General features: G+C 50.7%; 1 long non-coding RNA gene across 1 annotated transcript; it reads right to left on the bottom strand.

Moving 5' to 3' along the window:
• Positions 1 to 3,770: 3,770 nt before the first annotated feature.
• LOC146396800 (uncharacterized) lies at positions 3,771 to 8,775 on the bottom strand. Its single transcript, XR_014828253.1, has 2 exons — positions 5,528 to 8,775; positions 3,771 to 4,864 (listed from the first exon to the last, which is right to left on the bottom strand). It is a non-coding gene; the product is annotated as an uncharacterized LOC146396800 (long non-coding RNA).
• Between the last annotated feature and the right edge of the window lie 782 nt (positions 8,776 to 9,557).

The following is a 9,557-nucleotide window of genomic DNA, read 5'->3' as shown; positions in this document are numbered from 1 at the left end:
GGGGGGGCATTTCCCAACGCATTTAAGTGCACATTTGTATTTGTATCATGGACAACCTCATGCCATTCCACATAAGCAATCCAGTCACAAGCCACTGGCGCCAGCTCGCCCCATTCCCAGGAGAAGAGAAAGAGGATCAGTCCCCACCGCCTGGCGAAGATGGGGTCTGGGGCCTCCTGACCCCGTCCCATCCCGCACGTGAAGCAGAGTGAAAAACAAGACACGAGGCCCTTCCCAAAACACACACAAAACCACTGTGGCAGAGAGGGCAGCAGCATTCAAATCTGGGCACACAGCTGAAAATATCACGGTCCAGGGAGTCCCGTCGTGGCACAGTGGTTAACTAATCCCACTAGAAACCATGAGGTTGCGGGTTCAATCCCTGGCCTTGCTCAGTGGGTTAAGGATCTGGCGTTGCCATGAGCTGTGGTGTAGGTTGCAGACGCGGCTCGGATCCCGCGTTGCTGTGGCTCTGCCGTAGGCCGGTGGCTACAGCTCCGATTCAACCCCTAGCCTGGGAACCTCCATATGCAGGTCTTGCTGGGGCCTCTAGGAAGCAGCCCTAGAAAAGGAAAAAAGGGACAAAAAAAAAAAAAAAAAAATCATGGTCCAGCATCCTTTGCAGCCAGGCAGCCACGTGAGTAAGTGCTAGGTAACGGGGTGTGAGCCGAGGAGCCTGTGGCTGCACTTTCGGTCTATTCTCTGTCCCATCATCCTCCTGCTGCCTGAAAGTGGGTGCAGTCATCAGAGACCAAGAGGAAGAGGGCCCCTCCATGGGGAGCGCCCAGTGCGGAGCTGGAAGAGCTTAGATCCCTGGGGTCTCCATGGTCACTTCCCGCTGGACACAGCTGATGTGAGAGAGAAACTCCTACCTGGTATAAGCCAGAGAGTTACATTGAATTTTCCGGACCTTGGAATTGAATCCTGCCCTAATTATAACAGTTCTGTCCCCGGGCAAGGTCACCCCTGAAGATGGCAGGCAGGTCACCTCCGCTGGGTTCCAATCATCAGGCCACTGCTCATAGCAAGAACCTGAATGTAGACGTCATCACCTGGGATGCATGGTCTCCAGAAAAGCAGAGCCACCAGTTCATCTTTGCACTGGTCCAGCTGTTTCGTGAGCCAAGACTCTGTGCTGGACTCAGGGCTGGATGCTAGAGGCAGAGCTGTGACCAGAACAGGTGGGCCTCATCCTCCTGGGGAGCCCCCACCCCCCGACCCCGCAACCTCTCAAGGAAGGAACTGGGATGGGCAGGTAAATAGGAAAAGGGCAGCAGACGGGGGCACAGGGTGGGGACTCAGCCTGGGAAGGGGGCTGACATGGAGGGACAGTGGACAGGCACACTCACCTGCCGGCATTTAGCAGACACAGGAGGAGAGAGGAGTCTGTGCAGAGGACAGGTGACTAGGGACTAGAGAGCAGAGGTGGAGTAGCCCAGCCAACGTGCATGGGGGGCCCACGGAGGTGCCCCCCGATCTGTCTCCTCACCCACCTCCACGCCATGGGTGACAGCAGAATCTCCCTCTTTCCATTTCTCCAAGTCTGGGCTGGGCATGGGCACAGCTCCGTGGGGAAGGTGAAGCCTTCTCAGGTAGGGGCAGCAGGGATGGGGCACTTTGGCCTTGTTCTGCCCCTGCTCCAGGTCCACGTCCTTGTCCAGCTGCCTGCCCTGATCACCTACAGAGACCTCATGCCCAAAAGCCCAGCAGATGACAGCCCTCCATACGCCCTGCCAGCTCCCTGAAGGGGTCCCAAGTTAGCACTTCCTCTGACCCCTCCCCCCCAAATATCCCCTTCCAGGGCTTTACCTCCCAGCTTTTCCAATGATGGAGGAAGTAAGAAACCAATAAAGCACTATTCTTTTGCACTTGTCCTCATTCTGCTTTCCTTCTCAGATCCTAACTGACCAAATATCAATGCTGTGAAATTCAAAGAAAGGTTATAGAATCCTTGAGGATGAATGGAGACTTGGAGTTTCCTGGTGGCTCCATGGGTTAAGGATCCGGCATTGTTATTGCTGTGGCACAGGTTAATGGTGTGGAGCAGGTTCAATCCCTGTCCCAGGAACTTCTGCATGCTGCAGGTAGGGTGCAAGCAAAAGAAAAGAGGGAAGGAAGGAAATAGAGAGGAGAGGGGAGGGAGGGAGGAAGAAAGGAAAAGAGAAGAGTTCCTTTCGTGGTTCGTGGAAACGAATCTGACTAGTATCCATGAGGATGCAGGTTCAATCCCTGGCCTCGTTCAGTGCGTTAAGGATCTGGCGTGCCGTGAGCTATGGTGTAGTCACAGACTCGGCTCAGATCTGGCGTTGCCGTGGCTGTGGCATAGGCCAGCGGCTACAGCTCCGATTAGACCCCTAGCCTGGGAACTTCCATATGCTGTGGGTGTGACCCTAAAAAAAATACAAGAAAGAAAACAAAAGAGAGGAAGGAAGGGAGGGAGGAAGGGAGGAAGGAAAGGAGAGAGGAAGAGACAGGACAAATAAATGCATGAAAAGGGCAGCGGGCGGGGGCAGAGGGTGGGGACTCAGCCTGGGAAGGGGGCTGACATGGAGGGACAGTGGACAGGCACGCTCACCTGCCGGCATTTAGCAGACACAGGAGGAGAGAGGAGTCTGGACAGGGTCGTGGATGTGGGGAAGGGGGATGTTGTAACAACATTGGGGGGACTATGGGTAACGTGAGCTTCCCTTAGATCATGGTATGGAAATTGACCATCATGTCAGGGTTACATAAGAGAAAATCCTTTCTCTTAAGAGACACCGGCTTCTGTACGGAAGTCTGAAGAGCCTTGTCTGCAACGTCATTCCAAATGGCTTGGCCAAAAATATGAATAATATGTATTCATAGAGACAGAGGAAGCAGAATATGAACTTGCAAATGGAGATGAAAGATACACAGGTGTTGCTTGTACTATTCTTGCAGCTTTTCTGAGGGATGGATTTCTTTCAAAATACCAAGTAAAGGAAAACATTTTAAAAGGGAAAAAAAGAAGAAGGAGGAGAACCCAAGGGGCAGGCATGGAGGCATTGTCAAAAGAAGAAGGGTTTGGAATTCTTGCAGAAAGATCTGCAAGAAGGGAGGTGGTCCAGCCTGAGAAGCCCCCGAGTGCCGGGCGACAGGCCCAGAACCACCCCCACTACCACGCAGACACCCCCTCCCCAATGTGCTTGCCCCTCTATTTATAGAGTCATGACTTTCCTACATAAAGCCCTGAAATAGAAATGTTAAAAGAGCAGCTGGTGCCTCACGGGGGCCTAATAAAACGTCTGTTTCCAAACAGTCCTCCTCCTCTGTCATAAATACCCTGTAGTTCCAGCTCTTTCGCTCTTTATCAGCAGGTGATTTGCATAAAAACGGGACTCGGTTGATTATGAATTTCCTTCTCCCTGCTGTTCACCGCCTGCCTGAAGATTCACCATGATCACACTAGCCTTTAGCCCGAAGATAAGAGGTACACACCCAACAGACTCAGTGAAGACAGAAAGAAGGGTCTGTGCTTCTTGGGGTCCTGCTTCTCTGTTTCAGTGAAGGAAACAAAACCAGACAGACACAGGCACAGGGACAAGTACAATGGCCTGGTCCCTGGAGGAAGGCTCGGTGGGCTCCCAGAGGCCAGCCCTCCTTAGCTGGTCGGGCAGATGCCCAAGATGGCCTTTAGGGTCTGTTTGCCCCCAGACTTCCTAGTCCCTTTTGTCTTTCAGGTTTGTCAATGGATGACACCTTAGTCCAGCCAGTGTGGGTGTCATAACAAAATATCACGCACCAGGTGGTTTCAACAACAGACACTTATTTATTACAGTTCTGGAGGCTGGAGGCCAAGCTCAGGTTCCTGGGGAGGGCTCAGGGTCTGGCTTGCAGACAGCCACCTTCCCACTGTGTCTTCACAGCACAGGGAAAGCTCTCTGCCGTCTCTTCTCTAAGGCCACTAATCCTATGGGATCAGGGCCCCACCCTTAATGACCTCCATGAAAGCACTGTTTCCAAACACAGTCACACTAGGGGTCAGGGTTTCAGAATATGAATTTGAAGGTACACAACTCAGTGTAGAACAGATCAGGAGATTGCTGTCATTCAGGTCCCCCAAACCCTTTTTTTGGTGACAAGTTAAGACTCCCCCCCCCCCAGCTCCCTTTGGCCCCTAAAGACCATCTCCTCCTTGTTGCCAGGGGGAGTCCTCCATGCCACCAACCATGGTTGGCAAAGGGCCTGCCTCCCACTGAGGGGATGGAGAACTGGGCCCAGAGGCAGACACGGCCGGAGATGTCCAAGCTGCTGTGTGCAGGCAGCACTTGCCTGTGCTAAGCGCCAAGTCCCTGTCAGGTTCCATCCCTTCTGGATACAATGTGGGGGAGGAACCACCTCCTAGGGGCCAGGTGACCCCCACACTGGGTACCGGAGCACCCTGCAGAGCTTGCCCCAAGCACAGCAGTCCTCATGTGGAAATGCCATTCAGGCTTTTTGTCCATTGTTGCGTGTCTAACAATTGGGAATGTTTTCCTTGGAACCCGTCTGTAATCCCGTCATGCTGTACTTCCTTTGTACTGAACAAGTGTTATTTAATGGGGCAGTTTGGATTGTTTTGGAGATAGGCACATATTTGGAGAGAGGAGGGGTTTGGGTGAGTTGACTATATTGGCCAGCTTCCTTTATTTTTTCTGGGAACTCCTTCTTCCCCGGGTAGAGATGGGAGTCTCACAGACCTGCACAATCGGCGTGTGAGACCCCTTGCCCTGGGTGTCTTCTCAGTGACCCCCCTGAGCCCATGGCTCCAGGTCCCAGGAGGTCTCGGAGCGGGGGCAGGAACTGGGTCAGTAGCACCTCATAAAGTTGTAAAGTCACACTCAGGTAAAGCCATCAGCAGGAGCTGGCGGGAGATGAGGCCCATCAAATTCCTAGTCAGTTCCAGAGGTCAGCGTGAGCCTCTGGGGCCCCCTTCTTCCTTCCCTTTAGCCGCCCCCTCCCCTCCCCCAGGAGGCCCCTCCTGCCCTAGGGAATGTCACCTCCAGTGGCAGGATGAGGATTGTTCCTTCTCTGGGGAAAAGAACCACCATCACCACCACCATCATCCCACAACCCCGACCCCTCTGTCCTTTCTTGCCCCCTGCGGCTGGCTCCTAAGCCCCACTGTTGGGTGGCTGAAGCTTCCCCCCAACCAGGAAGCCTGCCTGCCCGTCCCAATTACCCCCTGCACACCCCTACTCTCTCCAGCTCCCCAGAAGCCGGCTGGCTCTGGCCTCCCTCCTCTCCTGCTTCTTCAGCCCACCATCTGACACAACCTCCCTCTGGTTTCCCTGGGCAGCTCTGCCTTCTCTCTCCCACCTTCACACCTTGTCGGTCATAGGACATACTGGCTCAAGACCCAGCATGAAAAGACACACTGCGAATTCCCTTGCCTGCATCCTTCTGGCTCCTCGGCGGCATCAACTGGGAGGTGGGCGGCAAAGAACTTGCTGACTCGCCTTCAAGCAAGATGACTTTCTCCCAACCCTTCATGGTTAAGCGGGGTCTCACAGACTCCTGCACTCACCTTCTTGCTCAGCAGCCTCCTTCCTGAGGAGCCATGTCTTTCAGCTGGTGAACACCTAGGCACTGGCCCAAGGGACACCTCGGATGCATCCTGCCCACCTTCAAGTCCCGACAGGAGGCAGGGCTGGCTGGCTCAGAAGCTGGAATTCAGAGCATCCTTCCTCCTTTGGCAGCCACATTTTCTGTTCATCACCTGGAAACTCAGTTCCTTCTGATCCCTAAGAAAATCTGACACGATCATTTCGTCACATAGGAAGGTGTATAAACGTGGGAGCTGATCCCAAGAACGAAAAATGTGGAAACCAGAAGATGACCCTGAGGACACAGCCCTCGCTTCCCTGACCCCACGCTTGTCCAGCTCTCTTCCTTTGGGGCCGAGTGAGGTCAGGAGGGATGTTTTTAGCACAGTGGTCCTCCTCTTCTCTGCCTATCTTATCCACCTCATCTTTGCCAGGAGAGAGAGAGAAATGTGCTTCAAGATCTTGTAATTGAGTTTTCCTGGGGCCAGGAAATATCCTAATAAACCTACACTTTACCCAACTTCAAGGGGAAGTTTGTTGTAGCATTTCTGTACCGGGGTGCTAAGCGTATCTGTGTGGGTGGCAGGCGGTCCCCCTAGTCAGGGTCCCCCTAGTCAGGGTCCCCACAAACCACAGCTGCCTCCTTTCTCTCTGGGCCTGGCCAGACTGGGCTCACTCCCCAGCTGTTCTACTCTTTGCTGGGCTCTGCCCAGGCTCATGCTCCCAGTGGGTTCCTCTCCTGACACCTGAAGCTCTTTCCTGCTTAGACCTCACCCTGGTAGCTTGATGCTATCACTGTCACCACTCCTCCCAGCTCCCCCAACCATCCAGAGCTCACCCAGGACCAATGAACATTAGGGACTTAAGCCAGAACCTACACAGCATGGTGAGCCCACACCAATAAATTGATGTTCACCATTGCTTTTATCCAGCCTCCAGTATAACCACAGCCTCTGCCTCTCAGGGCTGTTGTGAGGATGAAATGAGGTGACGCACAGAACATGCTAGAAGGGAGCCCGGCACACTCTGAGTGCTGGAAAGTGCTTAGTAACTGTGATCTCCCTGCTCGCCCTCCAGGGCATTGTACGGACGGATCTTAGGTCTGAACACAACAATGCATGGAAACCCTAAGTGCCACGTAAATGCTTGCTATTATCATCATGGAGCTGTGACCAGCCGCAGAGCTGGCCAAGGTGACCTTGAATGGTTCAACCGGACCTGGACTCTGAACAAATGTCCTCATCTTGCTGAGTTCCTGAATCTACCTAAGGAGGTGAAAGAGCAAAGTCCGAAGTTGAATGGTGTTGGCATATCTGTGTGAGGTCTGTTGCTATGAATGACGTAAGCCTTTTGTGTGTTGACTATCAGTCTGTCAAAGCATTGAAGAGCTAACCGCTCAGCTCTTCCTCCAGATCTGGGCCCCTGGAGCCCCCACTCCCCACCCACCTCTATCCTCTTTCACTTCACCCAAGGAAGCACTGGATGTGGAACCTGGAGCCCCGAGGTGACCCAGCACCCACACACATGCAGACCACGCACATGCTCTGTGGTTCTTTCCTCCCAAAGCCCAGAGCCAACTGCCCCCTTCAGATATAGGAGGTCCAGTGGGCTCAAGCCAGAAGCCTTGGTACCTAGCCCAGATAGAAAACTACATGGGCTGGAATATTTCTTGGAAACAAAAGAGCCAGTGGCCTCTCTGTGATGTTCGGGTGGGACAGGAGCAGCCATCAGATGAACAAGCTGAGGGTCAGGTCTCCCAGATTGAGAGATGGAAGTGACCAGAGACACTGTCCCATGGGTGCTGGGAAAAGTCAGCAGGACAGACACAGACCACGGCCACCCACTAGCCATCATCCAAAGATGAAGCCTGGGGAGCAGAGGGTGTTGGGGGTTGGGAACAGGGGGTGGAAGACCTACTGGGTGGGCTTCAGGGTCCTGAGCAGCTCAGCACTGACCTGTTTTAATTATTATGTTACTCAGAAGAACTTATTTTGAAAAGGTCACCCCCCCCAACCCCATCTCCTAATCTCCACTGACACTAAATTCCTATCCTTTCCAAACGCATCTTGTGCAAGTACGGCCCTAAAAAGCAAAAAAAAAAAAATTAAAAAATTAAACAAATAGTGCTGCTGTAATTCTTTTTCTTTTCTTTTTTTTTGGGCAGTGGGGGCACACCAGCAGTATCCAGAAGTTCCTAGGCCAGGGACCAAATCATCACCATAGTCATGACCAGAGCCAGAGCTGTGACAACACTAGATCCTTAACCTGCTGAGCCACCAGGGAACTCCTCTAATCATTCTTATACATATGCCCAGTGCATGTGTGTAGGCATTTCTAAGAGTATTATTTCCAATTCCAGGGTTTTCTTCGTGGGAAGTTTTTTGTTTTGTTTTTCGTTGTTGTTGTTGTTGTTGTTTGTTTTTGCATTTTAAGGCTGAACCTGCAGCATAAGGAGGTTCCCAGGCTAGGGGTCAAGTTGGAGTTACAGCTGCCAGCCTACGCCACAGCCACAGCAATGTAGGATCAGAGCCGAGTCGGTGACCTACACCACAGCTCATGGCAACACAGGATCCTTAACCCACTGAACTAGACCAGGGATCGAACCCTCAACTTCATGGTTCTTAGTCAGATTTGTTTCCACTGTGCCATGGTGGGAACTCCCCATGGAAAGTTTTTAAATTAAGGATTCAATCTATTTAATAGTTATTGGACTAGTTAAAAATCCATATTTTTTTATTTTGTCAGTTTTCTTATGGAAGTATAGCTGATTTACAATATTGTATTAGTTTCAGCTATATGGCACAGTGATTCAGTTATATATATATATATATTTTATACATACACTCTTTTTTAGATAATTTTCCCTTATAGGTTATTGCTTCAGTATAATTCCCTGTGCTATATAGTATATCAGTTTTGATAAATTGCATTTTTTGGGGAATTTACCCATTTGTCTAAATGTTCAAATATATGGGCATAAAAATGTTCATAATATCATCTTACAATCTTTAAGAAGGTAGTCTCTGTTGTGATGTCTCCTTATCATGCCTGCCATTGATTATTTTTACATTTTTTTTTCCTCTTGCTCAATCTTCTAAAATTTTTGGTTTTTTAAATCAACTTTATGACTTTTCCAAAGAATCCAACTTTGGGTTTATGGATATTTCCTATTTTATGTTTGTGTTTTTGTTCATTAAATTCTGTCTTTTTTTCTTTCTTTGGATTCAGCTAGTGGGCTATAATTTCCCTGCAGGCAAATGTTATGTCTTGTTTGCTATATGTCATCTAGGGCCTAGTATAGTTCCTGGCACATAGAAGATGCATAATAAATATTTAGGGAAAGAGCTGAGAGAAGGGAGTGAAGAAAAACAGGGAGAAAGAGAGAGACATAAGGAAGGGAAGGAGTTGAAAGGACAACAGAATTGGAATATAAGCTGCCCATGTACCTGGGAGGTTAGTTGCGAGATACTTCCGTGTGTGCGCACACACGTGCGCGTGTGCACACTCGGGCCTTTTATTTTAAACAATGTAGTGTCATGACTCCAAGTTCAGCTCAAAATGGGAATTATAAATATATCTAGAAACTCACAGTATTTTCCTTGAAAGAATTTCACGGCGTGTTACTCAGCACACACTCCTGAGGTCCCACCATGGATCAGGCCCCACACTAGACACTAGACACCAGGGAGGAAACATGACTAAGAACTTGTTCCTGCCCTTCATAAGCTCAGAGGAAAAATCTGGGCAGTTAACAGATGGGCCAGATCCAAGCAGCACCTATTGCATAAATAAAGTTTTATTGGAACACGGCCCCACCATTCATCTGTGGTTACCTTCCCACCACAATGACCAGGGGAAGTCATTGTGACAAAGACACATAGCTCCCAAAGAAGGAAACATTTACTATCTGGCCCTTTGCAGAAAGCATCGGCAGCCCTGGCCCAGGAAGTAGGCCCCTGGAAGGCAGGCCCTGGCCTTGTCCACCAGGGACAGCAGAGTGCCTGGTCCACT

The sequence above is a fragment of the Sus scrofa genome, chromosome 14 (assembly GCF_054392235.1).
Source record: "Sus scrofa isolate SSC_HxYL_T2T_F1_AM1 chromosome 14, Sscrofa_HxYL_maternal_Yorkshire_Landrace_v2.0, whole genome shotgun sequence".
In the NCBI taxonomy this organism is placed as follows: Eukaryota; Metazoa; Chordata; class Mammalia; order Artiodactyla; family Suidae; genus Sus; species Sus scrofa.
The sequence above is the reverse complement of the archived record's forward strand: the minus strand, read 5'-3'. Positions and strand labels throughout refer to the sequence as shown.